The sequence below is a fragment of the Monodon monoceros genome, unplaced genomic scaffold (assembly GCF_005190385.1).
Source record: "Monodon monoceros isolate NGI ecotype Baffin Bay Population unplaced genomic scaffold, NGI_Narwhal_1 Super_Scaffold_17, whole genome shotgun sequence".
Classification (NCBI taxonomy): Eukaryota; Metazoa; Chordata; class Mammalia; order Artiodactyla; family Monodontidae; genus Monodon; species Monodon monoceros.
The window spans coordinates 30,257,595-30,275,828 of record NW_021703773.1 but is presented as its reverse complement, the minus strand read 5'-3'; the positions used below and the strand labels follow the sequence as shown (position 1 = coordinate 30,275,828).

Genomic DNA, 18,234 nt, shown 5'->3' with positions numbered 1-18,234 from the left:
ATTGACTCCTAGTTTTTTTTCTGTTCCACTATTTTCATTCGTGAAGCAACTGGAAAATGCGAGTGTGTGTGTGTCTGTGTGTGTGTGTGTGTGTGTGTCCCTGTGCACACACAAGTAGAAGTTTCATAATCTTTCAGGGATAAGCACACTCACCTTCACAAAATACTCAGATTTAAGTTAGCAGAGCTGAGAAACAATGCATTCTCTTCCTCTGCTAACTCTCAAGCAGGGCGTCCAGAGCCATATCCTAAATGCTGACTGGAACTGCTCTCTGTCTCAGATGTGGAAGTTTACATCAGTAGATATTCATGTGAAAGCTTGATTGTGAACGGGTTGATTAATTCCCCAGCACACGCATGTGGGAATTTGCTTCTGAGGTTCAGTGCTAATGCGGAAGGGATTCGCACAGCACTTTGGGAATTCAAAACTCCCCAAGAGAAAAGGGTTAAGCCTGACATCGACTCAGAGTGAAAAGGCCAAGGCAGTTACAGAAACACATTTGCAGAGATACCAGATAAGAAAATAATTTTGTACAAACTTCACCTTGTAATGTCTTTCAAACTGTGCAGGAAGTCGAATTGTTTTACAGAAGGGCAGTCAACAATCTTCCTCTGTATAGCCTGGACTTAGTGTTTCATTTTAGAAAAAGGAGTGACATTTCAAAGAGAAAACCACTGCTTGGAGGACTTCTGATTACCAAAATGATGCCAAATGGGAGAAAGTCTGCACTGAGTTCTTTGCATGATAACGTAGAAAGTTTTGAAGTTTATTTTTTAAAGAAATTGTTCTAGAAGAGTAGAAAGTTGTGAAAGTATAACTCAGGCAGAAGTTTGAATTTGGCTTCTGATAATCAGTCTCTTAATACTTTATCTTTTTAAAGTTCAGCTGCGTATAGCACAAACACAATTATGGCAGCTTAACCAAATAGGGGTTTCTTGTTCTTATACAGTAAGCCTGGACATAGGCAGGCCAGGTGGTGTAGCAGCCTTGTAATATCATCAACATCCTGGATTTATTTTGTCTTTCCGTTCCTTCACTCGCACAGTTACTTCACGGTTGCGAGATACCTCTGACCCTCTTCTGTACTCCAAGCAGGAAGAATAAGAAAGCTATGAAGGGGAAGGCTGGCACCTGTGTCAGGAAAGCAAAACTACACAGGAATTCCTGGTTAGGTTCCAGCTAATCTCACCGACGAAGCCATGCCATACCGTCAGCCTTTGCTGTAATAGAGTCTGAGAAACGGTAGGGTCGGTTTGTTTTGGTTTCTTTGTTTGTGTGTTTTTTGGCTGCATTGCCAATAAAAGCTGAAAACAAGGGTTCTTTTAGTAAAAACAAAGGGGAGCGTGGCTCCCGGGTAGGCAACAGCATGCTGAGCCCCTGTGCGGCTTATTGACCAGGTGCCCGTTCTGAGCCGGCACTGCCGTGACGTTCCCACTGCTGTTTTGTACACTGTGCCCTCCTGTCCTTATTTTGCTTGAGTGGAAGTAGATTTTGTTCAACACAGCCCTGGTGCACAGAGCTGAAGTTCTCGGGGAAAAACGACACTCCGAGAGCTTGCTGCTCCAGAGCCCATGGCTCCACAGGCTCGCAAACGACAGCTATGATGACCGCCCACGACCCGTCCACGTGGAGAGGCTGCCCAGGTGCGTCAGGCTGCCAGCCCGGATGCAAAGTCAAAAGCAAGAGTCATACAGAGTGAAGTAAGTCAGAAAGAGAAAGACAAATACCGTATGCTAACACATATATATAGAATTTAAGAAAAAAAAATGTCATGAAGAACCTAGGGGTAAGACAGGAATAAAGACACAGACCTACTGGAGAACGGACTTGAGGATATGGGGAGGGGGAAGGGTGAGCTGTGACAAAGCGAGAGAGAGGCATGGACATATATACACTAACAAACGTAAGGTAGATCGCTAGTGGGAAGCAGCCGCATAGCACAGGGATATCAGCTCGGTGCTTTGGGACCGCCTGGAGGGGTGGGATAGGGAGGGTGGGAGGGAGGGAGACGCAAGAGGGAAGAGATATGGGAACATATGTATATGTATAACGGATTCACTTTGTTATAAAGCAGAAACTAACACACCACTGTAAAGCAATTATACCCCAATAAAGATGTTAAAAAAAAAAAAGAAAGAAAAGCAAGTCTGGCGTCATTCTTCACGTGGGGGGGCGCTGAGAGCTGAAACTTCAGGGATAAACTGTGTGGATAACAAAAAGCCCAAAGCAAACACTGGTAGAACTAATAGGATAAACCTAATGGAGATTTTTAACATCCCTTGTCAAGTGCATACAGTAAAATCTCCAAGAGAAACTCTATGCTGGGAAAGAAACACATTCAATAAACTTAAAAGGCTTGATTTTTAAAGCATGTTAACTGATAGTAACAGACTCAAATTAGAAATCAATAACACATCTAGATAAGCCTAGACGTTTGGAAATTAAAGAACTCCCTTCTAAATATCAAAGAAGTCAAGGGGAAAAAATCACAAAGAAAATGAAAACTTGATTTGAGAAAAACTATAATGAAAATATAGCCTATGAAATGTTACGGGATGCTGTGGGATGTTGCTAAAGCAGTAAAGGGAAATTCTTAAATTAGGAAAGAAAAAAGACTTAAGATCACTCTAAATTTCCACCTTAAGAATCTAGAAAAAGACAAGCAATTTGAACCCAAATATATAAAAGGACAAAAATAATAAACATAAGAGTGGAGATCAAGTAATATAAAACAAACAATGGAGGAAATTCACAAAACCAAAAGTAAGCCCTCTGAAAAGGTTAATAAAATATTTCTTTTGATAAAGACAAGAAAGTTAAAAAGAAAACCAAAACTATTTCTTTCAGAAATAAATGAGAGTTTGGTTTTTTCCATATATTATAGATATTAAAGGAATAATAAGGGAATATTTTGAACAACCATATACCAACATATATGACAATTTAGATGAGGTGGACAAATTCCTTTAAAAGCAAGTTACCAAAGCTAACAAAATAGAAAATCTGAGTAGCCCCATAATAATGGAGTTGAATCAAAGGGAACTCTACTCAGTGCTCTGGGGTGACCTAAATGGGAAGGAAATCCAAAAAAGAGGGGATATATGTATACATATAGCTGATTCACTTTGCTGTACAGTAGAAACTAACACAACATTGTAAAGCAGCTATGCTCCAGTAAAAATTAAAAAAAAAAAAAAGAATCTTAACCACACGTAGAACGTGAGTCTCAAATGGCTTTATTGGTGAATTCTATCAAACTTAAAAAAAGGAAATAACGCAAATCCTGCAGATAATTTCACATAAAACATAAAAGGAGTTAATCCCCAACTTTTTCTATGAGGCTTATATCCAGCCTGGCAACTGATCTTATCTGACCTACAGGTTAATAAATTAGCCTATTCCTATTTCATAGATTCAGAAGACTTGAGACTCTTGGGTGGGAGACAAAGGACTTTGTTACTCCCAGGCACCAAAGCAACATGAGTGCCATCGTGCTTGTAGCTGTTCCCCTTGTTCTCAAGTCCCATGGAAGTGACACAAAGGACCCAAATAGATGCTGACACATGCAGGGACCTGCATTACAGGAGAGGGGTCCTGAGTCTGGAAAACACACTGACTTGTGTGTCTGCTGACATGGAGCCTGAATGAAAGTCAGGAAAAAGGGTTTGGGTGTTAGCTCAGCTACTGATATATTCCCAGCACAAGACAAATCACCTGTGTTTTGGGATCTCAGCTTCCTTATCCATAAAATCAGAGGATTTGGACAAGGTGATCTCTCAAGTCCCTTCCAACTCTATGATTTTAAGTGTCCATGTCCATGAACTAAAGAGGTTTGAAAAACAGAGGCTTAACTTATTTTATATAATGGAATTAAGAGCATGAAGTTAAAGACATGAGGAACTAACTCCTTTGGTCAACTTTTGGCCTGAAAGTATCAACCCCCCTAACCCAATGACTCATACATTACCTGGGGATCTATAACTTCCTGACACTTATATTTAAGATTTCAGATTTGTACTTCTCATAGCATTGTATTCTTTTCTTATCCATTAAAAAATATCTCTTGATGGTGAGAACAAATCAAATAAATATACCTAGGTGTTTCTATATGTATGCAAGTACCTAGCAAACATCCAGATATATGGGTACATAACTATATTTACATATGTACGTGGGTATATATATAAAATATACAAATGTGTGTGCATGTGTACACATTGATAAACACGCACATACCTCAGAGACACTGCCTGTTTGATTCTAGACCATGGGAAAAAGAGCCACACCAATTTTTTGGTTTCCCAGTCCACATAAAAGTTATGTATTTAAAAACAGTTCCACCAATAACACATGCTCTACATAACATCATGTTTGGCTTTGAGCTAGAAAAAAATCTGAAAAACAGTGGCTTAAACACAGAAAAGGCTTCTTTTTCTCACATACAAGACACTGTGTAGATAGGGAGTCCAAGGCTGCTGTAGCTGAAGCCCTGCAAGATCATCAAGGCTTCAAACGCCTGTTTCCTATTCTGCCTTCCTCAGTAATGTGGCCTTTGCACTCATGTTTGCATAATAGCTGCTGCCCCTCCAGCCATCACATTCTGATCTCAGGCAGGAAGAAAGGGAAAGGTCCAGAAGCCTTTCCCATAAGGCTTTGTCTTGTCTTGAGAAGGGATCCTTTCCCCAAACATGTCTGCCTATACCTTACTGGCTACAACTAGATAACATAGCTTTCCCTATCTGCAAAGTTATTTGGGGGAAGTGAAGATATTTACATAGTAAGCTGGAAACCTTGATGATCATCTCCAACAAAACTGGAGTTCTGTTAGCAAGGAGGAAGGGGAGACTAGATCATAGTAAGTGACAAGCAGTTTCTGCCATATGCCTACTGTAGAAAAGTTAGAAAAAAACGAAGAGGCATTTCTCCATTCTTTTCGTTCCATTTATTTATTCCTTTGTTTAGCCTTTCTCCTTCTGTCTCCTGATCCATACCTTATTTGAAAAAGAGAGATTTTTGTGGTCTTACCTCAGAGAGTTGAAGCAACGTTGAGGCTATATCCTTAAGTGATAGCTTTCTGATACAAATAACATTTCCACACCCCCCCCCCACCCCGGGAGAATTTAGTAGCCCAAAGATAGAACCTTTAAGGGGGAAAAAATGTAGATAAGGGTTTGGGGCAAAAAATGGTTTCATGACGGACTGTCAGCATTTTATTTGGGTCACAAAACAGGCCATTTCCTGTCTTTGCGAAGCCCTACACTTCTTAAATCCCTGCCCTGTAACCGGCGGGCGTGTGGAGCCAGACTGACTTGGTGGAGGCCACAGAGGCAGCAGCCTTCCCTGCCTGAGTGCCCAGCGGCTGTTTACTAATGGCTCTAGACACTGATTGCTCACCATTGTCATAATCGCCGTGGGTTCTATTTTTGAGTGCCCATGGGGGGCATGGCACTGCACGGTGCAGTGTTTACTGTCCTGTTTCTGCTTCCGAATCCTTAGATGTTGTGCTCACACTGAGCTCAGCTCAGACGGCAAGCAATACTGTCCGCTGCTGTCAGCTACCTGAAGTTCAAGCTTTTCATACTGTGGACATTCCCGGAAGGAATGTGATGAGACAGTGACACTACCACTTTTTAGCTAAGTTTCTTCATCATTAATGGATTTTCTCAACAAGCCTATTAGCAGGTACTATTTTCTTGATTTACGGAGCTCAGCAATGGCATCGCTGACTTCAAGGCTGGCCAGAACCTTAGGGATTTGGAGGAAAAAGAGCTAATATTTATCAGTCCTGGGGACAGTCTTACACACTACTAGGTATAAAATAGATCACTAATAAGGACCTGCTGTAGAGCACAGGGAACTCTACTCAATACTGTGTAATGGGCTATATGGGAAAAGAATCTAAAAAAGAGCGGATATATGTATACGTATAACTGAATCACTTTGCTGTACACCTGAAACTAACACAACACTGTAAATCAACTATACACCAATAAAAATTTTTTTAAAGAAAGATAGATGCTTTATATTTCATTCTCGAATTCTCTCTCTGAAGCTGTAATCAGTACACACATTTTGCAGCCAAAGCAGCTGTTAGAAGAGTTTAGGTGAGTTGTCCAAAGTCCCATTAGCTGGTAAAAGATCAAAGCTGAACTTGAACCTGGGTCCTAACTTAATTATCTTTCAGCTACAGTACACTGTCCTTTAAGAAGTGTCATGATATTTCACCAAGAGGTCACAAAACCCAACCCTCATTAGTGAATTGGGTTTAACCTAAACTGAAGGACCCTCGCCTCTTATTGACATCAGTGGTTACCCCATATGAGGAAGAATAGGTGCTTTCACAAAGTAAGTGAAGGGACTTAAGAAGTCTAACGGAATTCAGGAATAAGGCATATTATTTTCTTCAAGGTATATTATGTACTATGTACATTTAACATAGCAGAACTAAAATTACACACTATCCTTGTTTATTTTGCTTTATTTCCTCCGTACATATTTACATTTTTATTCTGCTTACTGACTTTATGAGTCCTCCATCGTAGTGATAGTTTTCCTAATAGAGTTTTCCTAATAGTTTATCCTTGCTCTTAACCCTTCTTTCATTGAGTAGCAGTTCTTAGCGATGCTATATTTGATTCGTGCTTTCTTGCTTTTGTTCGAGTGCTTTCGTAATTTTCATCCTCATTCACGTCAGCCTCAGTCCCCTCTTGCATTATTTCTGAGGGGTACTAACTGCACATTTATTTCCCGAGTATGTTTTAGAATCCTCCCTCTACCCTCTGTATTTTACAATTGCAGATGGCTTTTCTGCAGCATTCGTATTTTCTCAGAGTCTCAACTTGTTAGAGCTTGAGGCTCCGCCCACTTAACGATTCAGTAAGAACCTGCACGTCTGCGAGTATGATTGCTATTGAACCTGATTGTGCCTTCTATTTCATAGGTGTCATGATTTTCCTTATTTCTAATAATTCCATCTGTAATGATTTTAAACTGTATTATAACTTTAAAAAGGAATCCTGAAGATCTTTTTTTGCACATTTCCTTCTCTACAGATTTTGCTGTAAAGAGGCTGCTCTTTCCTGTAATCGTTCTCAGTAATGAAAAGTGTTTATAATAGAGACTAAAGCCCAAAGTTGTAGCATTAATCTCTCCTGTTTCTTATGCCACACTCTCTGGCCTTTAACCCCCATCTCCCATCTGATAACATGAGATACACCATGTTTGTAGCTTTTCAAAGCATTTTCCATTAGCCTCATACTGTCTTGATATTCAGGCATTGCCTCTGACAAGCACGATTATTTAATAATGTAATATTCTGGCCCATGTACTTCCCTGCGATTACATGGTTAGAAAAAAAAATGATTAGTTATATAATATATTCTGATAAAGACTAAAATAAAATATAATAGCAGATTTAAATATAGTTTTGAAATAAATAGACCAATTGAAGGAAAGAAGGCTTGCATAAGAACCAAGAAAAGAACACAAAGAACCCTGGGACTAAATGTAAAGGAACAGTAAAACGGCAACAGCTGTCTATAAAATACATGAAAATTAAACATCAGGTTCTTGGCATATTTTACCTCACAGAATCACGATACAGTTTTTAACCCATTTGAAAGAAAACCAGCAAGCATTAGAATTACCCACAGTAAATGGCCGAGTAGATACTGAACAAGGCAGCCTGACATTCGACCTGCCCACATCAAAACGCTGGGGCAGACAAGGGTCCAGGTGTGCCAGCCTTAGCTGGGCTCAGAAGACAGTAGCACTGGGGACTCAGCCTGGTGAGCAAAACTTTTGAGTCAAGAGAGGACACAGGAGGGGCTTAGGTTGGCTATAAGTGTGTAAATCTGAGCACTTAAGATATTCTGGGGTAAGGCAGACCTGCTCCATTTACAGCTGATTCTGATCATGGGAAATGCATAGCGCATGTAGTCGGAAACTGCATTATATCGCATGCTGTTATTTATCAGCTAGCATGGATGCGATGCATACACTAACGGAAGGCTGCAGAGAAAATGGTTCAGGAGTCAAAATAGTTAAGTGGAGACAATCAATCTATATTACTTTTAAAAGTTTGGAAATCCTTGCCTTGACAATAGAAAAGTTGAGTTTTTTATTTTCTGTCATTTTCTTGCGTGATTTAAGCTTATCTATTTTTGTACTATTTCTCCATTAATAAGAAGCTCTAGTCACTTCTTTTCATTGTACTACATAAGCACTCAGTGACAATTACATTTCCTACTCCTCTCACAGTTTGATTCTTTAAGCCCCCTTTTAGTAACTTGTAAAAAAAAGTCTCTCTAGAGACGAGGATTTTACATGTCAAATAGTGGCCTTGTGAAGGGCTACCAATTAGACATCCATCTGTGCATAAATATTTCCCTTAAAAAATAAGTCTAGGAAGATTAGTTATTTTGGCACTCAGGGTAAGTTTCTTTCATCAGCATATTACTGGCCCTCCCCTCTCCCACAGTTTTCTTCCTGCTGCGCCCCCAGTCATGACACCAGGTGACCAGAGGGGTAAGGACTCTGAAGCTAGCCTGAGCGGACACATGGCAGGAGTCGCTCCGAGAGACAGCCTCAGGGCCCTCCACTCTCCTGGGGGCCCATCGCTGCCTCCCAGCGGCTCGCCTCACCCACAGGTGTTGCAGTGTGCTTTGTGGACCCTTTTCATACTCTTTGCCTTACACAACGCCTCCATCCAAGGCCTCCCCGCCTCAAACCTTGGGAGCTGGTTGTTCACGGCTCCCTTGCTCATGAATAGTTGTTTCTTAGGCTTTGAATACAATATAGTCCGATATTCATTCACTCACCCAGCCGGAGGGCTTCCTTTGGAGAGCAGAATAGTTAGGGGGGCCAAGACCCTCATTCCCCGGGGACCTCAAACCCGGCCTCCACAGACTGGTGAAGACTGGAGGACCGCTAAGCACTCAAAAACAAGATTTGTGACAGAGCCAGGAAAGGAGAATGGAAACTCTGGAGTCCAAGCAAAGGCCTTGGCAGGGGGGACACCCAGCAGTGAGTGGCCATGTCAACCTGCCAGCGGCATCTGTAAGGCCGAGTCGGGGGCGGGGCTGGAGGGGGTTGGTCAGCAGGGTGAAGCGTTTTTAAGAAGAGACAGAAAGTTCATAAACAGCTCTGTACCCCCTGCAATTCTGATCTGAAGCTTCCGGAAGCAAGTGAGCTAGGAGTGGGAATTCCCGTCTAGGGACAGGTAGCTAGCCGACAGCTCTGAAAGGGGAACGATGTGAAGCCAGCATTTGCTGGAATTAGAATAGGTCAGTAAGATTTCGCTACAAAGGGTCAGAGGGTAAATACTTTAGGCTTTGCCCGCTATGAGGCAACACTGAAGACATTGTGCAGGAATTTATACGGCAGAAGAGAAGACAAATTTGCACAAAGATTTTATGGATGACCTTCAAAATATAATGATGACACTTAAGTTCGCTTTTAAAAATACAGGCCTACTAATGAGAAGAACGGAATTCTCTTCTGAGGGCATGGTATTTTGCTTAATTGAGGTTCAAACTTAGTTTTCACCACAGTCAGAATCAATTGCAGATTTATCTGTTAATGTTGATCCAAAATGAGATCTTAAGTATTTCATCTTCAAAAATATCTTTTCACACTTACAGGTATCACCAAACACATGTCAGTAGAGGAATGTATGATTTTTTAATTTTTAAAAAATTTTTGGCTGCACTGGGTCTTCGTTGCTGCACACGGGCTTTCTCAAGTTACGGTGAGCAGGGGCTGCTCTTCGTTGCGGTGCGCGGGCTTCTCACTGCGGTGGCCTCTCGTTGCAGAGCACGGGCTCTAGGCATGCGGGCTTCAGTAGTTGTGGCACGTGGGCTCAGTAGTTGTGGCTTGCGGGCTCTAGAGCGCAGGCTCAGTAGTTGTGGCGCACGGGCTTAGTTACTATGCGGCATGTGGGATCTTCCCCAACCAGGGCTCGAACCCGTGTCCCCTGCACTGGCAGGAGGATTCTTAACCACTGCGCCACCAGGGAAGTCCCGGAACATATGATTTTAATTGAGCATATTTATCGATTGGAAGGCATATAGAATTCTATTATATTTTTCTCTTGATGTTTGATTTTAGCATGCCATTATATTACATATTAGTAATTTCCAAAGGAAGACTACATGAAAGCTCCTCCATTGCACCATTAATTGGAGTTTTAAATATGGACTTTTTTTCTTGTATTTGGATTAAGGTCTGAAAAATGCTGCTAGAACTATATAATTTGAACTTGGAAGCTATATCTACTTCTGCAAATTTGTGTGGAAATAGAGATTTTGTTTTTTTGTTTTAACTTTTAATAGAACATGACGTATATAAGGAAGCTTTATTTTGTTTCAAACAGCATTAGTCATCATAGAAATGACTTTACTGCAGAATAAGTTTTGCATATAAGCACTCTTTTACCTTGTAATTTTACGTCAAATTCATTAAGAAATGTTATCCAGTCGGCACTAAAAGCTAATTTCCAACCATCCAGTGTTTCATAATAGTAGTTGAGGGTGGTACTCCCAACCACTTAAAAGTAGAAAAGCCATTCTCAGCTTGTGGGCTGAACAAATACAGGCAGCGGGCAGGATCTGGCCTGTGGGCCTTTGTTTGCCAACCTCTGACTTAGACTGTAGGGCCTCTGGAGTTGGACTCCCAATACATACTGAGCCTTGTGACTTTGGGCAAATTATTTAACCTCTCTAAACCCTCTAAGACAGGATAAGAGTTTGCCCCCTTCCTATATTTGTAAGGATTAAATGAAGGGAGTGCCTGAAATACTGTAAACAATTAGTAAATAGTCTTTAGTAGTAAAATAGTAGAACCACCATAATGCTATAAATGGATCAAATAATTCAACCATGTGAAATAAGACTGGGAGGGGTGGCAGGGGCGCGGGGACAAGGACGGGAGTTGCTCTTCTGGAACTGAAGCTAATGCAACGAACTTGGGGAGCCTGCTGTGGAGGACACCTGCCCATCACCAGTCACCTGCTATCTGCGTTCTTGTTGAGGGACTTCACTGTTAGAATTACAGTAAGTACTCTATTAATACTGCCATCATGACACTCTCTGTTTTGTTCTTTATAACCACCTTACAAGCTAGGCACTGATACCACTGTATAGGCCAGGGAGTCAAGGCTGCCATCCTGGAGTTTACCCAGTTCAGCTTCTCCCAGCATCCTCGCTCAGCTCATCCACCCTCACCAGTTCCTGGCAGTCGCACCCCAGCTAATCCCACTTCTTCCTCCTCCAGAGTACCTGCCGGCAGAGAGCACGCTTCATGGGTTTTGCCCTTCCTCAGACCTTGAAACTGCCTTTAAAGGTGTTAAAGTCCTTATATATGACCTTTTATGTGACCTGACTATGTGCCTACCCTCCTTCCACAGTGGGTGATCCTGAAACGGCAGGTCTTATTTATTTTTGTGTGAACAGAGATGACTACTGAGTAGTCATTCAGAAGAAAGTATTGAATTAAGTAATGGATGAATGAAGACCATTACCTAAATGAAATAGTATTTTATTATTATTCCTTGAGGACTAAAGACAGTGAGTGCTCTTCAGGAATTTATTTCATGCATTCACTATTTTCATATTCTTTTTTTTTATATTATATTATTTATTTATAAACTAAAAGTAACCTTTTACAGAAAGAACACATAGATTAACATGCATTCATGTTCAGGTCCCAAGTTTGCCATTAAAAAGCTATGGGGGGGCTTCCCTGGTGGCGCAGCGGTTGGGAGTCTGCCTGCCGATGCAGGGGACGTGGGTTCGTGCCCCGGCCTGTGAGGATCCCACGTGCCCGTGGCCATGGCCACTGAGCCTGCGCGTCTGGAGCCTGCGCCCCGCGACGGGAGAGGCCACAACAGTGAGAGGTCCACATACCGCAAAAAAAAAAAAAAAAAAAAAAAGCTATGGGGACTTAAGCAAAAAAGCTCACTTCTCTGTTCTTTCTTTTATTTCCTCATCTGAAAGTTATCTTTAAGATCAAACTCAATTCCGAAATTTATGATACTTTTCAAAGCATAAGGTTTACTTTTGATAATAGATTCTGTATTATTTATATTTTGAAAAATAACCTATAAGATTTAAATTAGGTAGAGAAATGCAAATCAAAGCTATGAGGTGCCACCCCACACCAATCAGAATGGCCATCATCAAAAAGTCTACAAACAACAAATGCTGGAGAGGGTGTGGAGAAAAGGGAACCCTCTTGCACTGTTGGTGGGAATGTAAGTTGGTGCAGCCAATATGGAGAACAGTACGGAGGTTCCTCAGAAAACTAAAAATAGAGCTACCATATGACCCAGCAATCCCACTCCTGGGCACATAGCTGGACAAAACTATAATTCAAAAAGACACATGCACCCCTATGGTCACAGCAGCACTATTCACAATAGCCAAGACATGGAAACAACCTAAGTGTCCATCAACAGATGAATGGATAAAGAAGCTGTGGTACTTGTATGCAATGGAATACTACTCAGCCATAAAAAGGAATGAAATAATGCCATTTGCAGCAACATGGATGCAACTAGAGATTATCATGCTAAGTGAAGTCAGTCAGAAAGAGAAAGACAAAATCCCATATGAGATCACTTACATGTGGAATCTAAAATATGGCACAGACGAACCTACCTACGAAACAGAAACAGACTGACATAGAGAACAGACTTGTGGTTGCCAAGGGTGGGTGGGGGAGGGGTGGAGTGGGAGTTTGGGGTTAGTAGATGCAAATTATCACATATAGAATGGATAAACAACAAAGTCCTACTGTAGAGCACAGGGAACTATATATATTCACTATCCTGGGATAAACCATAATGGAAAAGAATATAAAAAAGAATGTATATGTGTGTATAACTGACTCACTTTGCTGTACAGCAGAAATTAACACAACATTATAAATCAACTATACTTCAATAAAAAAGATTTAAATCAGGACTTAAAAATATCTCAGCTCTACATGGCTTTAGGAGATAAACAGTGTCCTTTTATTGTTTGATAGAAATATGTAAAAAAACATATTTGGTATAGGAATACTAAGTTTTGTTAAACTGTTTCCTTGAGTTTTTCTTTTTTTTAATCTATCCCATCAGCAGCCTAACTTGATGCATCCTTGAAATTCAGCATTGGGCTCTTTAAACCACATTCAAAAATCACTGCCCACAAGACCAGTGTCTTACCTGGGGCTTTACACCGATGTGGTCAGCAGCCAAAACTGAAAGGACCCATCTGACTCTGGCAGGAGGAACCAAGGTAATTGCTCTCTCACCTCCCAGAAATGTGCTTTATCTGAGGGGCCTCTTACGATGAAAGAAAACTCTAATCTGGTGTGTATACGTGTTTTTCTTTTAATCAGCCCAGTGTTGAGTAATGCTTTTTGTTATTGATTACCAGGAAAGGGATTGGTCATTGCTATCCTCCTCCAACACATTGCAACTTTCTTCTTAGGAGAGTCACCAACTTGTGCAGATCGCTTTACCATGTTCCAAGATCTTCTCCCGCCATAAGGCAGGACTGCAGCTGTCGTCCTGTGTGTTCCCAGCCACTAGCTTAGAGCCTGACACATAATCCCCGACTCAAATAAATATTCTCCAAATCGTCACGTTTGACACTCATGACATTATCCCCATTAGACAGATGAGGGAAGAATGGAAAAGGCAGGGTGATTGAGGACTAGATCAGGGTCACAGAGATGATAAGTGATAGCACTGAGCCTTAAACGTGACCTTCTGACTTGGGAGCCATTATCTTTTCAGTGACTCCAGGCTGCTTTTCTTGGCAAATCATTAAAGCTGTACAACTTTTTAAACCAGACCTATCAAGTCACGTTACATTTCAGCAGATTGTGTTATGAACACTTCAAACTTTTGTCTCTAGCACTTTTATGGTGTTTGGAATCATAAAACAGCCTTAAACTTCCTCAGCACGAGAGCACCAGGAAGGCCGGTTGCGAAACTTTGCCACAAACTTTTAATGGGCGTCTGCGGAGCATTAGGGTCCCCATAAACATTTCAGGGCACTCCCCAGGAGCTCTGTGGGATACTGCTTCCCAAAGCTGTCCAGAAGTTCCGTGAGGTTAGGAATATTTTTGTGTCACTTAGGCAAGTATGGCATCTGCAGGCTCTAATTTCCCAGGTCCAAGGAAAGAAAATATTGGTGATGGAAACTTTCTCCAGGGGCCTCTGTAGAAAGCAAGCTCACTGATCGCAAATAAACCACTTCTAAGACAGCAACAATTCTGTTGACTACGGTTAAAGACAGAAGTGCGGTTCCCGCATGCAATTTCACTTTTCCAAAGAACAGTTTTACTCTTTTTCGGAAATGCCTGGGTGATTATTTTTTGCTGTTTGGTTTTGTTTTGCTTAAAAGGGCTGCTTGGTGTGCTTCCTTAGTCAACATGACAAAGGAAAAGAACAAGTGACCCAAGTATCCCCTGAGGGCCTCAAGGGATTGAGGACACACTGGCTTAAATACCAACAGGTACTCCCAGGGTTGCTGGTAAAGACTTTTCAAATCAGGCTAAAATACTCTTCCAACTCTGACCCAGTCAGATTGATTCAGATTAAATGTTTTCTTTTTTCCTTGAGAATGTCTATTTTCCACAGTGTTTTTAAGAAATCCCCTTAAAAATACTGAGACCTCAGTAATAAGATGTTAATCTCTTACATTAAGAATTGGATTAAATTTCCTTACAGTGGCCATTCTTGGGTTTTATTATGTTTGGCATACGAATTTTTTTCTTTTGATGACACTATGATTAAAATTACTGACTCTCTACTTTCTAAATTTGTGCTATTAGGCCTTAGTATATGCATGTCTATTTATTTATTTTTAGACAAGAAATTAATAAGAATTTGGCACCAGGACCAGCAATGGCGTCAATATTTTAGGACATTTATATATAGTTTTGGCTATGTAGGGAAGGAAAATAATTTTCCTTTACCCTTCTGAGTTCTTAGCTGAAACCCCTGTAATAAAAGACAGATTAACCAGAATAAAACACACAGGTGTTTGATTAACATGCAGACCTCAGTGTATACATGGGAGATGCCCAGGGAAAAATGAGTGACTCCCCGGAGGGCTTAGAACTCAGGCTTAAATACCATCTTAACAGGGGAAAGGGAGGGGAACTGTGCCCTCTTAGGGGACAGGAAATCATTTTTAGGAAGATGAATGGGCCCTTAGAAGAGCAGATGGGAAGTGTGCTAGTTTGTGACAAAGTGTGTCTAGGTGTGGTGTCCACTTCTAGTTTCCTCTCCTGTGACAAGAGTCCATCTTCCCTGGTTGATGAAACTTCCAGGCAGGGGGTTTATGACAACTGGTTCCTTTTGGGGGATCTGTCTACAGGCAGATAAGGGGGTTCAGGGAAAGCCTCTCCCTGCATTGCTGTTTTCCAAGTGCCTACAGCTCCCAGTAATCAATACACGAAAGTGGGGACTCTGGGGTGTCCTGTTCTGTGACTCTGCAACAGCTCTACACCTCTCCTATATTCCTCGCAGGTAAGACGTACGTGGTTCAAATATGTGTAATCCCTTAGAAACGATATGATTTTCCCAGTTTAATTAAAAGTTTATAAGTAACGTTGTGACTACTTTTATCTGTAAAATTATACTCTAAAGTTGCAAAAAAATCTTTTCAGGATAATCATTTTGGGGAAATGAAGGATGGGCTTAAATTTGGGGTTTGTTTATTGTGAGCATCCTACCAGATTATGAGCTTTTCTATAACATCATGGCTGTATCCTCAACACTTAGTCGGATGACTGATTATGTTACACATTCAATAAAGCTTTGTTGACTGGAAGATCATTAAACTATACACACCATGTGTTGCCCCAGGGGTCAGCACACTAGGGTCCAATCTGGCCCATGGCCTGTTTTGACATGTCCTGCAAGCTAAGAAGGTTTCTATATTTTTAAAGGGTTTTAAAAATAACAAGGAAGAATATGTGACACAGACTACACGGCGCACAAAGTCTAAAATATTTACCACCTGGCCCTTTACAGAAGAACATTTGCCGCGTTTAAAATCTTTATTCTTAAATATACACCTATTTTTTAGACATACTTTAGCCAGAACTCAGACCTATTTGCGGAGTAAGGTTATCCAGGGTGGGACACCCTAGTATTGCCTATTCAAAGTCATCCTCCTCTCTTATTAACAGAACTCCTGTTGTGTACTCACCTCTCGGGATGAAATGCAGTAGGTCAAAGCCAGTCTGGCCAATCCCAGTCGTCTCTACCAGGGATTTGTCTGGGGTAGACGTGTGACTCAGTCCTGGAAGATGAAACAGAAGGGGAAATGTTCAGGGAGACATCTGGGAAGGATCTTACTCTTGTTTTGGAAGCAAACAGAGAGAAAGAAATATACATGTTTGCTCCCACTTTGTTCTGTCTTTCTTGGGACATAGTTATGTGCTGATGTGTTTCGGATCCTTAGCTGTCATCTTTTAACCATGAATGAAAGATCAAATGATTCACAGTGATGATGGCCTCATACTGTGTCACTGTTGGGCTCCTTGACCTCAGCACCATCCACCTCCAGTTTCCTTGTTATTTGGTAAAACAGCACGGCTTTTCGATTTAGGCCATTAATTGTGTGTTCTCATACTTGCTGCGAAAATATCCGGATTCATTCAGGTTGTAAATCTGTTCTATTAATGAGCTAGAGTGAATTATTAAAAGTTTGCTTGGAATGAGGAGCTCTCTCAAATGATTTAGAATCGTGAGTGAAATGATAGTATAAGAGGGATTATAGACAGGGATTAATATAACCTGGTACTGCATTATCTTGGACATAACCATTTGGGCTTAAATTTGTATAAGAAGTAGCCACTTGGAGAGCAGAGTGAATTCGACCATGAAATCAATTTAATTTTCCTATCTGATTAAGAAGTAAGTGTGTGTGTGGTGTATGTGTGTGCATGTTCTGTAGGAACATGGAATGCATGGATTACACATAACTAGAACATACCAGAACTAGGAATTAAGGAGGAAAACACCTTTGACCTCTCAATAAAGATGTTACAAATCCATGCTCTAAAGTTCAGCCTTCTGAATTTCATTAAGAACCCCAAGTTCCTCCCTCAAAGCTTGTTTCCAGAATGAATAAAAACGCAATGCTAGGAGTCAAGATGGCGGACCAGGAGGACGGGGAATTTGCGGCTCCGCACAACTAGGGCACCTACCAGGCCCCGCTCGGGGAGCGCGCACACCTAAGGGGACGGGAGGAACCCCCAGCGACCGGGTAGGACGTGGGGCATGGGGGGAGTGAGGGGGGAGGAAAAGTGGAGGCAGGAAGGGACTGGCGTCCTGAGGGGTGGCTGGGGGAGGGGAAGGGATCCCACGCTCGAAGGGGGAAATTGGGGGACCATTGGGAGGGCGGATGATCAAAAGGGAGCGTGGCGACGTTTCCCCTGCCCACTTGGGCCCCCAGGAGCCTACTGAGACCCCGGGCCTGATCCTCTGCCCACCAGGCCCCTTCCAGCTGCGCGGGTCCTGAAGGAGTGGGAGGGAGGGAAGGGGGAGCACAAGTAAAGGCCTGACCTCTGGGACCGGCACCCTGGGGGTTGGCTGGGGGAGGGGAGGAGTTCCTACACCCAGCGGGACCCACCCACAGTTAGGGGTGCAGCGGCAACAGGGGAGACCCTGGGGGTGGGGGTGGGGCCGCAGAGGAACGGAAGGGAACCGGGCCAGTGCTTTCCCTGTCCACTTAGGCACGGGGAAGCCTATTGGGCTCTCCGGCCTAATCCTCTGCCCTCGGAGCCTCCCTCCTGCCCTGCAGAGCCCAAGCCCCGCCCCTACACCCCACCCAGGGTCCCGCCTCTACACTCAGAGACCCCCTCGGAGACCCCCTACAATGCGCTGGGCCTAAACCCCACCCACACACCCTCACCCAGGGCCCTACCTCCAAACTCCGGAACTCCACACTCCAGAGGCCCTCCTTCCACATGCTGCCACTCCCCTTCGAGCAGGTCCTAAGCAGTGGCCCTGCCCCATACTTGAACATTGCCCCGCCTAGGCCCCGCCCCTCGTTCAAACGTCACCCCCCCACCTGGGTCCTGCCCCACCCTAAACCCCACCCCTGCTTAAACTCCACCCCTGCCTAAACTCCAGCCCCATAGCCAAGACGTTTTGGTTTTCTTTTTTCTTTTTTCCTCTTTTAGATTGGGGTTCTATTTTACCTTGTTGATTCATTGTGTTGATTCTTT

At 42.4% G+C, this 18,234-nt stretch overlaps 1 protein-coding gene across 1 annotated transcript in view; it reads right to left on the bottom strand.

Moving 5' to 3' along the window:
• NEIL3 (nei like DNA glycosylase 3) overlaps positions 1–17,942 on the bottom strand; it is a 79,289-nt gene extending 61,347 nt beyond the window's left edge. Inside the window, exons 1-2 of the mRNA XM_029226192.1 lie at positions 17,931–17,942; positions 16,209–16,301 (exon numbers count right to left, since the gene is read on the bottom strand). The gene's annotated coding sequence lies outside the window, so the exon portion shown is untranslated. The remainder of the gene's footprint in view (positions 1–16,208; positions 16,302–17,930) is intronic.
• Between the last annotated feature and the right edge of the window lie 292 nt (positions 17,943–18,234).